This window comes from Larus michahellis, chromosome Z, assembly GCF_964199755.1.
Source record: "Larus michahellis chromosome Z, bLarMic1.1, whole genome shotgun sequence".
Classification (NCBI taxonomy): Eukaryota; Metazoa; Chordata; class Aves; order Charadriiformes; family Laridae; genus Larus; species Larus michahellis.
In genome coordinates this window covers 33933346-33952670 of record NC_133930.1, presented here as the reverse complement: position 1 = coordinate 33952670, position 19325 = coordinate 33933346, and positions in this window count along the sequence as shown.

The following is a 19325-nucleotide window of genomic DNA, read 5'->3' as shown; positions in this document are numbered from 1 at the left end:
TCTGCTACACATGAAAAATATAGAGTTTTGTAAGTATGTAGTGTGAATACAAAAACTAAATTTTAGTACTGTGAAACCCACAAAGCCACCATAACATTCAAGTATTGATTCATTTCTCTCCTATGAAGTCAGGATTTTGCATTTTTACGTATTCTTACTTTTGGGAAGTTGCAATGTAAGGAAAGTAATAGTGACAAAACAATCTTTTAGTTAACTGTGAAAATACTTGACCACTCCATCTCTTATTTCATAGAGAGACAGAGACTAAGGAGGGATTTGTTTTTCCTATGAATGCGATCTGGTGTAGGGCTAGCTTGGGCTTTTATTGTCTGTGCTTCCATAAACCAATGAAAGAGAGTGACCAGATTATGTCATGAGACTGCACTTCACCCTGCTTTGGGCCATTTAAGACTCTCTTATAAATGTGACAGAAAAGGCATTATATACATCATATAAACTATATTAGTAAAAAAACCAGAGGCTAAGCTGGAAATTTCATGTGAGCAGGATCCTTCCTGAATCATCTTTTCCTCCTCATATTAGATAATTTTATTTACAGTAATTTATTCCCTGTTAACTGTATTTTTATCATTGTTCCCTGGCCGAAAGAAATTGAAGAAACTGTGTTTTAAAACAACACAGATTTTAAAATAAACCGCTTTTATTTTAGTAGCATACTTAAAAGTAGCTTGAGTTGAATTCTGTCAAAGCTTTGGATCACTCAGCATTCTTACCTTTGCCATTTTGCTCATAGTATCTTTTCATTGCTAAAATTAGATGAGCTGAGAAACATGCTTGGGTTGAAAAAGTGTGATACTTATCCAAAATATTACTGTTTATTACACTGCACCAACATCTTCCTTTAAATACAAGGTGTGACATAAGACACAATTCCTTTCTACAGGAATTTGTGAGTTAGCTGGCAGAGCTAGCTTCATACTTTTATGATGAATATCTAAAAAGCATTTCATGTAGAGAGAAGATAATTATGGTTCTACCTAAAATCATAATCAGAAAAAGAAGATATGATTTAAAATGACTAAACCCACTTTGACTTAAATACATGTGTACCTGTGAGATCAGAGCAATTTAAAGTCTTTTATGTAATAATGTCAGTTTTATTGTCTATGGAACATTTTAATAAAACATGAAATAAAATTAAATAGAATCATCTCCCATAATCGCTTCCTATCATATGGTAACATACCTGCCTGTTTACGACCGTCTAATCAGTAACTGAACCTTGTACTGCACTTTTATGTTGCTTCCCTGCTGTGTCTATTGCCCGCTGAGGAGTGTAAAATCATGTTATGTTTTTTATTGCTCTCAGCGATCCTGGCTCCCTTTTCTCTGGTAGACTGTTTTGCACAGTATCACAGCAACATCAGATTAAACCTCTGTAGAACAAACTCTTATTCTCTTCTAGCATTTCTTCATCGTCTGATATAAGCCACTTTGTACAAAGTCCTTACTCCTCTTTATAGTGTTTTTTCTGTGTACTGCACAAATCCTTTGGCTACCCAAACTTTTTTTTAAGAAGGCATTACCCTTGCCACAGAGTGAGGTGAGTTCTGTAATTCAGTGGTAGTACTCTGGTATCAGTCTTTCTTAGCCAAGTCCATGGCCTAAGGGCTGACTTTGCATAAGATATCTAGATTCCTGACTGCATAGAAGAAAGAGAAAATATCTTCCAACGAAGTTATCAGTGTACAAAACTACTCTCTAAGTTTCCACAACGACAGATTTGCTTTTGGTCACTGTACAGATGCTCCCAAATTTAACACAGGCGAGCATTAATGACAGTTAATTTTAAAACACTTCCATTTTTCATTAAATTTTATCAGCTTGAAAAAAATAAGCTGTGACTTCTTGATTTAGTGAAATCTTACAATATTGTGATTAAAAGGCACATTTTAAAGTTTTTGAAAACAGTAAAATAACTTAATTTCTGTTCAGTGTTGTGTATGTAGTGTTCACATATTATTTCATGTTTCTGTGGCTCAGTTCCATAACTGCAAAATATTGTTTCGGTGATGATTATAAGTTCTTCAAGAACTAAATTGTTTTACTAGGTCTTTGTAACCAAAGTACAAGGGAATTTTAAAAAAAGAGGATTTCAGCTGGGAAACTCATAATGGCTGAAGCTTCAGCAACACTTTGAATCACTATAGCTACAGCCTCATATTTTCTTTTTCTGTGCCTTTGGAGTTCTTTCTCCTAATTTGGACTTTTTCATGGTTGTATCCCTGCACAATTTTCTATTTGTCAGAAGACAAGTTACTGAATAACACAAGCAAATACAATTCCTCCTTGTTTTCAGAGAAACTATAGGAGATTACACATGTAGACTGTGTTTAATTCCCTAAAAGATGAGCTAAACCCAACCCTCTGACATTGTGTAATATAACTTCTGTAAGAGTGGAATTTAAGGTATTCTAAAACTTGAGGTCTTAACTCACGTTTCAATCTATTACTATAAGCGTAGAACAGGGAACAAGGTTTTGATCAGCCTGTTTTTCCATCAGAAGAGTAATCCTGATCAATATCAGCAGAGACCATGTCATTGCAAAATTAAAAATAAAAAGTGAAACTGGAGTTTTTGAGGATTATTTCCATTCTTTGATAAATAATGCCTATTATTTTCAAAGTCTAACTGTTGCAAATAAGAAATATGCATATTTAATATCAGCAAAGCAAGAAAAAACCTGTTACTTGACATTAAAAGAGAGAATATTATGTCCTGCACAAATTCCAACAAAGGTCAGGTAGAAATAATCTTTCTTAGAAAATGATTCTGTAGGGTTTTATATCATAAGAATGTGAAAAATCATCTGTATGTGAGAACAGACCAACTACAGGCAAAAATTTTAAATTAAGCAACAATAAATTTTCTCCACATAAACTTGCACCTAGGAATCTGCACCTACTCCCACTGCAGTGAGCACAAATTGTGTTCTCCTCTGTCCCTCCAGTTTTGGGAACTGATGAGTGGGTAAACAAGAAAATCGGACAGATCAATACCTGGCTCCAAAACTGGAGCTACCAGCAGGGCTTTGGGTTCTACAATCATAGTTTGATCTACAGGACACCGGACCTGCGTGCTAAGAAAGGGATAACCCTATCCCGAAAGGGGAAAAGGGTACTAGGCCAAGAGTTAGCAAGGCTCATGGACAGGGCTTTAAACTAGAATCGAAGGGGGAAGGGGATAAAACCAGGCCCACTAGTAATGAGCCTAGGGATAAAGGGCCAAGGATGGGGGTGAAATCAGCAGCCCAGCTCAAGTGCATCTACACGAATGCACGTAGAATGGGCAACAAACGGGATGAGCTGGAAGCCATTGTGCAGCAGGACAACTATGATGTAGTCGCCATCAAGGAAACGTGGTGGGATGACAGTCATGACTGGAATGCTGTGATGAATGGCTATGAGCTCTTCAGAAGGCATAGGCAAGGAAGGAGAGGCGGGGGTGTGGCTCTGTACATTAGGGAGTGTTTTTATTGTATAGAGCTAGATTCCAGTGATGATAAAGTCAAGTATTTATGGGTAAGGATGAAGGGGAAGGCAAATAAGGGAGATCTTGTGCTGGGAGTATGTTATAGACCACCTAACCAGGATGAGACAGATGAAGTATTCTATAAGCGGCTGGCTGAAGTCTCGCCCTTGGTCTGGTTGGGGACTTCAACCTGCCGGGTATCTGCCGGAAATATAACACAGCAGAGAGTAGGAACGCTAGGAGGTTCCTTGAGTGCATGGAGGATAACTTCCTGACACAACTGTTAGGTGAGGCTCTCAGTGACATGCCTCGCTAGACCTACTGTTCACAAACAGAGAAGGACTAGTGGGAGATGTGGTGGTCAGAGGTCGTCTTGGGTGTAGCGATCATTAAATGGTCAAGTTTTCGATTCGTAGTGATGTAAGGAGGGGGGGTAGCAAAACCTCCACCTTGGACTTCTGGAGGGCAGACTTTGGCTTGTTCAGGACACTGGTTGAGAGAGTCCCTTGGGAGATAGTCCTGAAGGGCAAAGGGGTCCAGGAAGGCTGGACACTCTTCAAGAAGGAAATCTTAAAGGCCCAGGAGCAGGCTGTCCCCAAGTGTTGCAAGTTTAAGGGGCGGGAAAAATGGCCAGTCTGGATGAATAAGGAACTTCTGATGGGACTTAGGAATAAAAGGAGGGTTTACCACCTTTGGAAGAAGGGACAGGCAACTCAGGAGGAGTACAGAGATCTCGTTAGGTTATACAGAGAGAAAATTAGGAAGGCAAAAGCCCAGCTGGAGCTCAACTTGGCCACTAACATAAAGGACAACAAAAAAAGTTTTTATAAATACATCAGCAAAAAGAGACCCAGGGAGAATCTCCATCCCTTACTGGATGTGGGGGAGAAAGTTGCAACCAAGGACGAGGAGAAGGCTGAGATACTTAATGCCTTCTTTGCCTCTGTCTTCAATAGTCCGACCAGCTATCCCCAGGGTGCTCAGCCTCCTGAGATGGAAGATAAGGATGGAGAGCAGAACAACCCACCCATAATCCAGGAGGAAGTAGTCAATGATCTGCTTCTGCACCTAGACACACATAAGTCTATGGGGCCCGATGGGATTTACCCAAGAGTACTCAGGGAGCTGGCGGGAGAGCTCACCAAGCCTCCCTCCATCATTTATCAACAGTCTTGGTCAACAGGGGAGGTACCAAATGAATGGAAGGTGGCTAATGTGACACCCATCTACAAGAAGAGTCAGAAGGAGGATCTGGGGAACTACAGGCCTGTCAGCCTTACCTCGATACCAGGAAAGATCATGGAGAGGATCATCTTGAGTGAGCTCTCACGGAAAGTGCAGGGCAGCCAAGGGATCAGGGCCAGCCAGCATGGGTTTAGGAAAGGGAGGTCCTGCTTAACCAACCTGATCTCTTTCTATGACCATGTGACCCACCTTCTGGATACGGGGAAGGCTGTGGACGTTGTCTATCTGGACTTTGGTAAGGCCTTTGACACCGTCCCCCACAGCATTCTCCTGGAGAAGCTGGCGAATCATGGCATAGACAAGTGTACTCTTCGCTGGGTTAAAAACTGGCTGGATGGCCATGCCCAGAGAGTTGTGATTAATGGGGTGAAATCCTCTTGGTGGCCAGTCACCAGTGGTGTCCCTCAGGGCTCAGTTCTGGGGCCAGTTTTGTTTATTATCTTTACTGATGATCTGGATGAGGAGATTGAGTACACCCTCAGTAAGTTTGCAGATGATACCAAACTAGGTGGCAGTGTTGATCTGCTTGAGGGTAGAAAGGCTCTACACAGGGACCTGGACAGGCTGGATCGATGGGCCAAGGCCAACGGTATGAGGTTTAATAAGGCCATGTGCCGAGTCCTGCATTTTGGCTACAACAACCCCAAGCAACGCTACAGGCTTGGGGAAGAGTGGCTGGAAAGCTGCCCGGCAGAAAAGAACCTGTGGGTGCTGGTGGACGGCCAGCTTAACATGAGCCAGCAGTGTGCCCAGGTGGCCAAGAAGGCCAACAGCATTCTGGCTTGTCTCAGGAACAGCATGGCCAGCAGGAGCAGGGAAGTGACTGTGCCTCTGTACTCGGCACTGGTGAGGCCTCACCTCGAGTACTGTGTTCAGTTCTGGGTCCCTCTGCACAAGAGGGACATTGAAGTGCTGGAGCGTGTCCAGAGGAGAGCTACCAGGCTGGTGAGGGGTCTGGAGACCAGGTCATGTGAGGAGAGGCTGAGGGAGCTGGGCATGTTTAGTTTGGAGAAGAGGAGGCTGAGGGGAGACCTCATTGCCCTCTACAACTACCTGAAAGGAGGTTGTAGAGAGGTGGGTGTTGGCCTCTTCTCCCAGGTGAATAATGACAGGACCAGAGGAAATGGTCTGAAGTTGCAGCAGGGGAGGTTCAGATTAGATATTAGGAAGAATTACTTTACTGAAAGAGTGGTCAGGTACTGGAACAGCCTGCCCAGGGAGGTGGTTGAGTCATCATCCCTAGAGGTATTTAAGAAACATGTAGATGTGGCACTTCAGGGCATGCTCTAGTGGCAGAGATTGTAGGGGTTTTTTTTGTATGTGTATGGTTGGACTCAGTGATCTCAAAGGTCCTTTCCAACCATGAAGATGCTATGATTCTATGATTCTATGAATGATAAAACTTCCATTTATTGACATATTAACAGGGTTTGGTCCTTATGCCTCATGTCTTAATTGTAGATGTAGCAGTCAGTCACTTCCTAGGGCACTAGTAGAAGTGGTAGGAAGTAGTAGTTTGTTGACAGAAAGATGTTATTGAACTGGTAACTCTCCTTTGACACCAAACAGATTCTGCTAAGTAAAAAGCAGCTTCTCATCTTCAACACAGTAAACTGAAATTCAAACATCCACAACAAAGTTAAAAAAGAAAGGAAAAGGAGAGTCTTCTGTCAAGCATGAACTGTATGGGCCGGGTTAAAAAACTCAAATGGCTAAGGGAAGAATGGCAGATCACTGCCCTTGTTGAAGGTAATAATGGTTTTGATGAAATCATCTGCAATTTGGACACAGCTGATGTTTTTTCTGCAGGTTCTTGTCTCATCTGTCAGTATACAAGTATGGATAGAAGAAAATGAATATGACAGGAACTTTTTCTATTTTTCCTTTTGTCTTTTTCCATTTAGGTTCATATAAAAACATACCTATGCTTTCAACTGTGCAGGCTTTTAGCAATATGAGCCAGTTGTCCAGGTATTAGAACCAAATATCCAGGGGGTTCTATGCCAACGAAAGTTGCTTTCATTCTAGAGAAAAGCAAGACTGAAAAGTGGCAAAAGAGACCTTTTTAAAGACTTTTTTTTTTTTTTTAATCTCGCTTTCTGAGCAGATCTGAGTTTTCTTTATTTAAGGAGTTAACCTGGATCAGGACAACCGTACATGTGCATGTATGTATGTATCTGTACCCAGGTACATACCCATACCCATACATGTACTTGTATATCTATATGTATGCTTACATGTATTCAGTTGAATCGTCATGATGTCTCTTGATTGATGGAATAAGCATTGGCCAATTAAAGTTCCTGTCATAAGCAGCTTATATAAGAAATTATCAAATACTCATAAAACCCCATCTAGCAGATGTCAAAATTATGTGAAAGAAAGCGCTGAGTCTACTTAATTCTTGTAAATGAAGTGAAGACATTTGCCAGTACTGTTTGGACTTTTTTTTTGGTGAGTTTTGCATACTTTAGTTTGAAGTCCATTTATCTCTAAGTCTATACTGCAGTGTTCTTTAGTCAAATTTTTGATAATTTTACATGGTCTGCTCAGGTCACAGCAATGACAGTGTATTGACCAGAAGTATCAAAATGTGTGTTTCGTGAATCAAAAACATGAAACACATATTGGTTTATGAATAATGAAACATCCAGTGAAATCAACATAAGTTCATATCTTGTCTGATAAAAAGAAAGCCAGTTTCAAAAAAAATACAAGACCGTTTAACAATCAAGTGTGTATTACAGGTAGTATTAGCATAATCTGTTAATTGCTTCAGCACTTCAAAATTCAGGCCGTCGTGGTATGCTGAGCTGGGTATATTTTTCCAATATAAAGTTGTGTTTAGTTCATTTATTCTGCATATGTACCATGTTGGCTTTGTTTTCTTTTTCTCCAAACCTGAAACATTTGTATGAAGTCTGTCTTCAGCTGTGTTCTAACATTATTTTCCCTGATGTCCTTCCACAAGATTAGCAGCCCTAATATAGAATATATTGATTTTTTCTTTTTAAATTATATTTTGTAATACCAGCAACACATGCTTCATGCTACTTAGTGGTATAGACAGCTATTTAAAATGGCACATAGTGTAGGACAGGCTTTCCTTTAAACCAAGGATAGCTGTGCACTGAATCTGCTGGCCTTCTGCTTCGCAGTGAACACTTGCATGTCGGAATTTGTATTACCCAAGGTAGTTAGATTGTTTTTCAAGAGGTAGAAATTGTGCTCTTTTTTTTGGTATGATATGTAAATATAAATTTCATGGGAATCAGATAATAAACCTCCACCCTCTTTATCTTTATCTTTTAAGATAATCACGTTTCATAGCTGTGTCTGATGATTGCTCTAAAAATAAAATTAGAAGTGTGGGGGAATAAAACATTCCAATGTGTGAATCAGCCTTTCTTTTTTTTTTTTCCCAATCATTATTTTTTCTGCTATCTGCAGTGAGTCTGGGGTAATAATGGCACTCCACAGATAGTCTGCATTTTGTTTGTTTTGTTTTGTTTTGATTTGATTTCTAATAGCTTGTGTTTCAAGAAAAGCTTTCTTAGGAGATCATTTGATTGATAATTTCAGGGGTTTTGTGCACTTTATATTGTAGGTAATACCTGTAAACACTCTGGACATAGCTGGCAGACCTGTTGTTAACTAATTATTTCACAATGAAAAGCATTGCTTTCTGTGTCTTGTAACAGTACCAAGTTAGCTGTAAAGTGTGGAAATCCTTTGTTTGGGACTTCCAGCAGCAATTAGTTCCGTAATTTCCAAAACAGAAAGACAGAGGAAAATTTTCATTTCATTGTATTCAGAACAACTATGACTAGTTAACTGTAAAGCTTTTGCAACTCCTGGTTTCCAAACTGGGATTGGAAATCAGAAGAGTGAGTGATCTCTCTGATGTCCACTGATAATTTGGGCAAACTGCCAACAACCCTATCACGGCTGCCAAAAGATGACAATCTTCTATTGTAATTTAGGAGTCAAAAAAATGTAATTTTAAAAAAAAAAAAGAAACAAAAGAGCGGTACTTTGCTCCCCAAAGTCTTGGATCTTTTGCAACCACTTACAAAGGTGAATCTCATTTAAAAAAAACATCAACACTATCAGGTCAAAATAAAAATGCATTGACTAGCCGTATGACTTATGTCTAAAGCCATATACTGGATAGATCCACATTTTATATATGTATACATGTATATATGAGTATATATATGTATCTACAAATACACATGTATACATACGTACATGCATATATGTATATTTATGTGCATGCATACAAATATACATACTCAGAATCAGAATTACAGGATAGTTTAGGTTGGAAAGGACCTCTGGAGGTCATCTCGTCCACCCTCCTGATCAAACAGGGTAACCTAGAGCCGGTTGCCCATGATCATGTTCAGATTGCTTTTGATCTCCAAAGATGGAGACTCCACAGTCTCTCTGGGCAACATACGCCAGTGCTTGGACACCATCACAATGAAACACAGTGAATATCAGTTTCCTGATGTTCAGAGGAAATCTCCTGTGTTTCAGCCTCTTCTCATTGCCTCTGGTCCTGTTACTATGCATCACTGAAAAGAGCCTGGCTCTGTCTTCCTTGCACCCTCCCTTCAGATCTTTGTACACATTGATAAAATCTCCCCTGAGACTTCTGTTCTTGGGACTGAACATCCTAGCTCTCTCAGTCTTTCCTTGAAGCTACAACCCCTTAATCATTTTAGGGGTCCTCGTTGGTCTCTTTCCAGTAACTCTATATCTTTTTTCATGCTAGGAACTGCATGAAATACTCTAGGTGTAGTCTCACCAGTGCTGAATAAAGGGGAAGGAAAGACTTCCCTCTGCCTGCTGGTAATACTTTGTCTAATGCAGCCCAGGATGCCATTAGATGTCTTTGTGGCAAGGGCACATTGCTCCTTTGTGTTCCATTCAGCAGCAGACCTACATTTCCCCTAGTCTTCTTGTCATTGTTCATATGCTTATAGAAGCCCTTCTTGTTGCCTTTGACATTCCTTGCCAAATTCAACTCCAGGTGAGCATTGGAATTTCCTCCATCTGCACAGCAACTATACCAAAAGCCTACTGGTACCCTTTTGGGTCCTTGAAATACCCTCTCCTGAGGTAGTCTATGCCAAGGATGCACAGAGCCTCCAGGCCAGTCATGATGGAGTGCTTTTGCCTCTCATTCCCAGTTAGGCTCACTTCAGCTTCCAACACAGTTAACTGCTGGGACCCTTCTGTCACTCCAGAAATATATATGGGTTCTGCCCCTTCATATCTTGATGGCATTAGGGTACACTGTGCACTGGTGTCTGCCAGAGCTTTATACTCCTGGGGGCCTAATGTGCTATGCCATCTAACACACAAAGTCCAGTATACCTGATTGCCCCTTTTCTCCACCTGTCTGGAGTCAGGGCCATTCTATTTCTGACCATAGTATCTGCTATCAATGAATGGATTTGTGTGCCCCATGTTGGGCACCAAAAAGGACTGTCTGGTTTAACCCAAGGCAGCAACTAGGACCATGAAGCTTCTTGCACACTCCCCCAACCCCCAAGTATGGTAGGGAGAAGAGGGAGAAAAGAAGAGGAAAAAAAAAGACTTGTTGGTTGAGATAAAGACAGTTTAAAAGAAAGTAAGGGAAGGGGCTAATAATAATAATAAATAATAATAATAGTAAAAGAATACACAAAATAAAGTGATACAACATAAGTCGCTCCCACCATCCAGTGATTGGCTGCCCAGCCTGCCCAAGAAGTGATCGTGCCTTCCCATTCCTCATCTAACCCTCATTTATACACTGAGCATGATGTCTATGGTATGCAATATTCCTTTGGCCAGATTGTCCCATCTATGGTCCCTCTCAGCTTCCATGGGAAGCTGAAAAATTTCCTGACTAATATAAACATTACTTAGCAACAACTAAAAAAATATGTGTTGTCAATATAATTCTCATACTAAATCTAAAACCCAGCAGCTATTGAAAGAAAATTCGCTCTATCCCAGATGAAATCAGGACACCCAGAAAGGGTCTGGGTGTTTTTCCCATAAAGGTGCCTTGCAGGCTTGTCCTTGCTTACATGCAAATGCTAGAGGTGGCTCTGCTTAAGACCTGTTTTGTTGAATTTATGATATCTTTCTATGATGTCAGTCAAGGCCCTTTGCTCAACATCTCTGTCCATCATTGGCTCACAAGGCTGCTGGTAACTGTATCCCTCCCCTGTCACATATACACTCCATATCCGGATATATACATATGTACATGTATGTGGATATGTGTTTATACACATACATATAGATACACACACACTATACATATAGGTGTACATATACATATATGTATATGTATGAATATACATATTTTCCAATAATGAGCTTTCATCCTGATTCGACAAACAGCAGATCAGGTTGTTAGTTCTGTTCATGTTTGTGAGTCTGTTTTTTTTCTGTGTTGATTACAGGTACCGGCCATATAAATATATGTGTGTGTGTATATATATATGTATATAAAAATATATATGTAATGCATATATAGATTTATGTAGGTATATACATACACCTTTAAAGTGTAATGTGTGAGTGTGCCCATTAGGGTTACATGATCAGCTTTGCTAGTGGCTGGACCTGCAAACGTGAAGTTGCAGCAGTCATGCAGCTGTCAGGTTGACAGATTTGGCAACACCTAAAAAACAACCAACCAAACAAAGAAGATTTAAGATTTGAGATTTTAGACTTTTGATATCATCTGACAGTGAATGTCTGTCTGTTCCAGCACAATGGGACTTGTGCTCTTGAAAACCCACATTCCTCCTTCTTATTTATTCATGGATTAGGACAGTACTTGATCAACAATATTTAGAAATTCCCATCTCTGGCTCATGATTGTGCTTTCAAACTCACTCAAAATAACTAAATTTGTAGTGAATTTTTGCCTAGGCAAAAATAAGTAAGTGCTTTCTTTGCTTACACCTGACTAATCATGAATTTAGAAAAACTAGCCCTTCAAAATTTGGCTCTGGTAGTATGAATAGCCTCCTGGTTGAATCTGCTAAAAGGCAGTCTTCTCCCACTGAAGTGAGTAGCGATATTGCGATAAGAATTTGGGAACCGGACTGTTGACAACCACTAAAATAAAAAGCTATCAAGTTGCATGAGATGCATCCACATGTCGTCAGTATTAGTCTGGAATTCACTGAATTTTACTTTAAAGGATCTGGACTCAGGTCATTCAGGTCTCAGTGCATAGGATATTAACATTTTAAGTGATTTTACCAACATAATGGTTTGTGTACCTGAGACAGGGAACTGAAACATGAGTTTTATTGAATTTCAATTCCAGAATGTGAGCTTTTCACTCTTTGGTTTGTATAACTCTGTGTGAACTTAATACTCAGATCTTCTTCCTGACTATGACTTAGCTTCCTTGATTAGTCATTTGCTAGAGTGTTATCAGAAAGTCACTTGGGCTGTTCTCATTGACTTATTGGCATAAGAGGGATTTAAGGAATGGAAAACATCAAAACATTTGCTTAAAGAAACAAAACCACACAAAAGTCCATGGTAAGAAATAGAGAGAAGACAGCTCAGAAGTCATTGTACAAAGTTCACCAACTGAGGTAGCAATAAGCTTACATTTAGGATATTCTAGCTTCTAATTTCAAATGTGAAATAAATATATCCTCCTGGAAGAGGGCGACCATCATTACATGCTGACTAGTAAAATCTGGAATGCATACTTTCTCTGTAAAGAAACTTCATGGTTTGTTTATTTTATGGGATTATCAGTTTCACATTGAGTTGTTCCTGTTGTCTGTTATTCACAAAGAGTCATCTTCACGGGAAAGTAAATAGTGACTCTGAAGAGAAAAAATCTATAGAAAATAGTTTTTTCTAAATTGTTCTTAAAGGTGTAAAATCACCAGTTTTCAAATCAATGTAAAAATTCTTTCTCTCCTATTCCAGCTTTTGGGGATTTCTACACTGTTATTCATCTAATATAAGGACTTCGCATTATCCTATTAGCAGATAGCAGGGGCAATTTGTCATTTCTTCACAACATGACAAATGTGGGCAATTGACAGCAGATGGTACACTCGGGATATTCTGATCAGATATTTGGGCCTTCTGTGAAATTTCTTCCATTGTACTTCTTACAACTTACTCAAAGGTAAAATGCTAACAGCCTGGGGAAAAAAAAAAAGAAGAAAGAATTCTGTTCATCACTGGGACAGAGAGGCCCACAGAGGTTTTCCTGCATTCATCAGAATTGAAGAGAATGTCATCACTGTAGGGTCATCACATCTATCTACTGCCCAAAGAAAGGATATGCTTAATGAGGAAAAATTTGATTAGTAACATAATGTATATTTATATAGTTTATTCTTTCATAAAGTCTTAAAGGACTTAATATGTTTTCCAAATTAGATCATTTTCTCATTAAATCACTTTTTCAGTGAAATCAAAGCTATTTGAGACATGGACAACCATATCAAGACTATACAGCAATTTTAAGAAGGAAGTGGGGAATGCTTTACTTATTTCTCTTGGTGAGATTTCATTTGCTGTTCCCCCAAGCAGTGCAGACAGAAATGTCAGAGACAGTAGTGATACCTCACTAAGACCCTTGGAATACACTTTATATTTTCTGGGTGCATTAAGCATTTAACTGAAGCCCTTTTCTATATTAAAACCAGCTTCAGACAGAGAAGTAAGTCTCAAACCTTCCAGGACTATGTGGTCTGTAAGACAGCATGGAGCTAGCCCAGTTTTTGTGTTTGAAATTCACAGTGTACACACTAGATTAGAATCATATAATATATGAGAAAGTTTTAAAGCATCTCTGTGTATCTTGGGGAGAAGCAGAAGTAAAAGGGCTATTTTTTGGCTAGAAGGCTTAATACGAAGATTCTGTTTGGGAGGTTGTTTGTATATGGTATTGTTCTTGCATGTACCATACCTTTTGTAAAAAAGAGGGAAAGAGGGAAAGAAGAAAGAAAGGAAGAGAGGGAGAGAGAGAGGGAGGAAGACAAGGAGAAGGGAGGAAGGGGGTGGAAAGGATAGGAGAGAAGGAAGTCCATTATTTAATTGTGTCACTAGTTTTCTGTGTCTCAAATGTTTCAGACCGAAGCTATCGATCAGTTTTTCTGTTTAAGAGGAGATTTAAAACAGTGAAAACCCCCTTATTAAAATTCCATATCTTCTTTATTGAGGAAGAGAGGTTTATACATATTGGAAGGGAAGTCTAGAATCTGTGGCCAATAATCTGCAGCTGTAAAGAAAACAAGTTCTTCTTCTGCAATATTTTCTACTTTTACTATGCACGCTAGTCCTTCAGATTTCCCAGGGGTTGTACTAATCCTGGGAATGCTATAAACGGTAGTACAATACAGAAGTTAATGCTGTGAATGTGAACACCAGTTTGGACTAGAAAGCCTTCATTATCAGAAGGTTATGGAACGTAAGTGGCAACGGAGTTCTATGTTTGGTCTCTATGACCACTGCAAGTCATAACAGGAAGTGATCCTGGTTCACTTCCCATATTACCACTCTGCAGAGAGAGGTTCCCAGGAGAGAAAAACTAGAGCTAGTGTGAGCCAGACCTCAACACATGGTGGAGGAGGGACATGGCTGTGGTGTACATCCGTAGTTGGGAATGGGGCAGCAGTCCCTGATGTACATAGAGCCTAGGGTCTTGCCTATGTACAATAAACTCATCTGAAGAGAAGTAGATTTGGAAGATGAGACAAACACACTGGTCTTTTATTTTCCATTTCCATCACATTTCTGTTTTTTTCATCTGTGCATCTCCTCACCCTGTCTGTTCTGGGGGGAAAGGCTTGATCCCATTGTAGTCATTCTCATGCAAGCCTAACTCTACAAAAATGGCTTTACATTTGCAGTTACCGTTATTCCACTCATGATTTATGAGAAAAATAAATGTTTTCGTCATAATTGATAATATGCAAAGTGATTTAGCTATATTGCTCATAATTGCTCACAAATTTGCCATTTCATCTCTCATTATGGAAAAATAATATTGTCTGCACAAAATTCTGTGGGGTATTACTTAGTCCAATAAATGTGAACAGCTTATCTTTTTTGTTAATCTACATCAGCTTGTAAAATAACTAACTTGGCTCTGATCTATAAATCTTCTAATTCCAACGTCCAAAACCACTGAATTCAAAAATAAGCGTATGTTCCTAAATTTAAGCAAAAGCTTACAATTCATTTGTGCAAAACAGTACTGTGCCAATGTCTGTGGGATGGGATGCTAGTGAGGTCCCTCAGTCTGCTGACTCAGTGAAGGCAGAGTGCGGAGATTCATGCAGCAGCAGAGAAGTGAGGCTCATTGATGGGTTAGGAACTATGGCTGCGCCTGGGAAAGGACAGGTAGGAATGAAGGCTTCTCGCAGCAAAGAGGTGGCAGGGCCAATAGCCCAACTGAAATGCTTCTACACTAACACATGCAGCATGGGCATCAAACAGGTGGAGCCGGAAGCCATTGTGCAGCAGGAAAACTACTGTGATGTAGTCACCATCATGGAAACATGATGGGATGACTTGCATGACTGGACTGCTGCATTGGATGGCTATAAACTCTTCAAAAGGGACAAGCAAGGAAGAAGAGGAGATGGGGTAGCTCGGTATGTTAGGGGATGTTATGGGACGGTGACAATAGGGTTGAGTGTTTATGGGTAAGAATCAAGGGAATGGCCAACAGATAGGCAGATATCATGGTGGGATTCTGTTATACACTGCCTAATCAGGATGAAGAGGCAGATGAAATATTCTACAAGCAGCTGGGAGAAGTCTCAAGATCGCTAGCCCTTGTCCTCGTGGGAGGCTTCAACCTACCAGATATCAGCTAGGAATACAATATATCTGAGAGGAAACAGCCTAGGAGGTTCCTGGAATGTGTTGGGGATAACTTCCTGACACAGCTGGTGAGGGAGCTAACTAGGGAAGGAGCCCTGCTGGACTTGTTTGTAAACAGAGAAGGACTTGTGGGGCATGTGGCAGTTGGAGGCCGACTTGTGCATAGTGATCACAAAATGATAGAGTTTTCAATTCTTACAGAAGCAAGGAGGAGGGTCAGCAGAACTGCAACCATGGACTTCCAGAAAGCATCATCTTTTCAGGAGCCTGCTTGACAGAGTCCCTTGGGAGGCATTCCTGAAAGGTAAAGGAGTTCAGGAAGGCTGGACGTTTTTCAAGAAGGAAGTCTTAAAGACGCAGGAGCAGGCCGTCCCCATGTGCCAAAAAATGAGCTGTCAAGGAAAAAGACCAGCCTGTCTGAACAGAGAGATCTGGTTGTGACTTAGGACAAAAGGAGTTTATGGCCTTTGAAGAAGGGGCAGACCACTCAGGAAGACTACAAAGATTTTGTGTGGCTATGTAGGGAGAAAACTAGAAGGGACAAAGCCCAACTAGAACTTAATCTGGCTTTGGATGTTAAGGACAATAAAAAAAGTTTCTATAACTACATTAGTAATAAAAGGAGGACTAAGGAGAATCTCCATCTTTTATTAGACAGGGCAGTAACATGGTGAAAAGTCTGATGTACTTAATGCCTTCTTTGCCTCAGTGGTAGGACCAAATGTCCCCTGAGTACCCAGACCCCTAAGCTAGTACATAGTGGTGGGGAGAAGAATAGAACCCCCATAAACCAAGGGGAAATGGTGAGGGACCTGCTACAGCACCTAGACATATATACATCTATGGGGCCAGATGGGATACACCCAAGAGTACTGAGGGAGGTGGCGGAAGTGCTCATCAAAGCACTTTCCATCATTTACCAGCGGTCCTGGCTAACTGGGGAGGTTCCAGTAGACAGGTGTCTAGAAAATGTGATGCCCATTCACAAGAAGGGCTGGAAGGTACCAGAATTACCTGACAGGAATTGTGGCCAAAAATGGAAAAATACTGACAAAGTCAATCAACTCACAATCCTATAATTAGCAATTCTAAATGAGACCCTTTGAGTTCTCCAGCACTGCAGCAGGCTGCAATCTAGTATGATCCCCTGAGCTGGGATGCCTCTCAGGGTAGGTTTTGTGAGGGTTCAAGGATCATCCATTGATAGATGTCGAAGAAGAAGGGTTGAAAGGTCATCTGCTGACAAATGCCGATGAACGAGAAGGGTGAGTAATTCACTACAATTAGATTTCTGGAGGTTCAAATCTTAAATTGCTGCTACCTCAAAGTTGTGTAAGAAAGATCCAAAATCTAAATTTGTGACACCACATTCAGTGAGGAATCTGCAGCAGTAATTTTTGTATCTTTACTATAACCTATGATTTAGCATATGGCAGACAGCAAAATATTAAGTAATATTTTTAGCTCAACACTTTCCATTTTAGTCAGCCTTACCTTTTGTAACTGGCCTCATCTAGTAGAATGGACAGAAAAAAACATCTTTTTTTCCAGAAAAGTGTCTAGGGTGGTGATGACTCTCTTGCCTATAACAATTCCACAAATGCTAGAAAACATTAGCAGAAGAAATGTGCTTCTTTCTATTATTATGTGAGCAAGATATTGATTTACATATGTAATAGACCGCTGTCCAGAAACTTTAGGATTTAGCAAGACATTACTTGTTAAATTAAGAATAACAAAACTATTCAGAAGTTACATATGTTGCAGAAATAGAAAAAGAGTGCTCCGTTGACCTTTGTGGCTTTACTGTTGCTCCTGTTTGTTACTCTCTGGTGTTTGTATTCACTTACAAGAATCAAAATATTTTTGTGACTATTATGGAGGATGGAAAATAAAATTAACTTTAAGAAGAATGATGTTTTCGCTTGTCAGTCAAATGAGGCATCCCTCTATTTTTCTCTTGTTCTCTTTGTCTGGACATTATCATTGGTGTGAGAGAGATGCTGATAGAGAGTTAAAATTATGTGTAACCATGGAGATAGTATATAACCAGATCCATGTATAGAGTCTTACAGACTAATATATTCTACCAGAAAAAAAAAAAATGTTATTAAATGTTTTTTAATTGGTTAATTTATTGACTGAAATTCAAAATTAGATAGCTTGCAGCATTTCTGTGCAATTTGGTTTTGTAAAACTGGTACCTCATTGTTTGATGTTGTTGTAATCAGCATTATAATTCTGATTATGACTTCTGATATATATATAATTCTGATTAATTCTGATATAATTCTGATAGGCCCAGCAGCAGTTCATGGTATATTTGTGTATGAGTAAGATGGGAGAAAAAGTAGACATGCATCTCTCATTCTTCTTATGGACAGAAAGTGAATATAAAATGTATGTACGCATGTGTATATACATATGAATGTCATGACTGAACTTGTAAGCTGATATGCTTCTGAACTTCTGAATTACACTTCAGTCGATGTAGAAGATACAACGAGAAATGGTTTTCCTAAAAAAAAAAAAAAAGAGGGAAAGAAAATAGAACAAAATAAAAGGAAACTGTTAAGAGTACCAAATAAATACAATGGATATGGATATCTCCAACTGTAAAATGCCAATGTATTATTTGATACGGCCTATCATTGTATTAGTCAATGCATTCCTTCATATGTGGTGGGTTTTCTTTCTCTCTTATGTTCTTAGTCCAGTGTATCCAGAGTATCAAAAAGAAAAATGAAATGAAAAAAGCATCAAACTGTATATTATTTTATGTTTAGCTATAGGAAAACTGGATTCTTATTAATGAAAACATGTAGATATAAATTACATAGAAATACACACTAGGGGAAGTGTGCTGGTTGGTCTTTCAACCACTGAAATTCTGTCTTGGATTTACATGTGCAGCCTCAATCTTTTTTATTACTAGGCTGCTTATCTTAAAGGTCGTTTATATTCTTTACTACTATTAGTATCCATAGACTCTTGCTATTGGAAGTATATATTGAAGTCAAGGCAGCTAGAATGGTAAACATCTTCAAGGACACATGAGGTCTCAGGCAGAAAAAAGAGAGGGTTTTTTTGCCTGATCTTCACCATGGTGCTTTTTACATAAAACCCCATTTTTTTCTTCCCCTTGTAACTTCAGCATGGCTCATAAGGAGAAAGAAAACCGTAGTCAATTTGCTAAGTGGACACAAAAATAGCCACAGGTGTAAGAGAAGAATGGCATTGCAAAGACTAAATTTTCTTTTTCATCTTGTGCCAGACAACTTGTTGGCCTTTTTGTGTACCCTTTGCTGTGTGCGCACCACATGTTATGCTGCCCACTAAGTCAAGTGGATCTTGAGAGAGGTGTTTTCCTTAAAAATACTTCAGTAAATTCATCTGTAGTAAGCTCCTGGGAAGAGGATAGGGGAATACAAGGGCCATAGACCAAGCAAATGTATACAGCCTGTAGCAGCAGTACATCTTGTGAGACTCTGGTAAACAGGGTAGAAAACAGATAGAGTACAGAAAGGGGAATGGGGAGAATGTGTGAAGTTTTCTCCAAGTCAAGAAAAATATCATTATTGTTAGACTTTCTAGAAGCAAGATCAGAGGCAAAATCGACATTGCAAGCATGCAATCGTCAGAGGAGATCTGTTTTCAGATTTTACTTCCATTCTGTCTCACTCACCAGATCTGAATTTTCCCC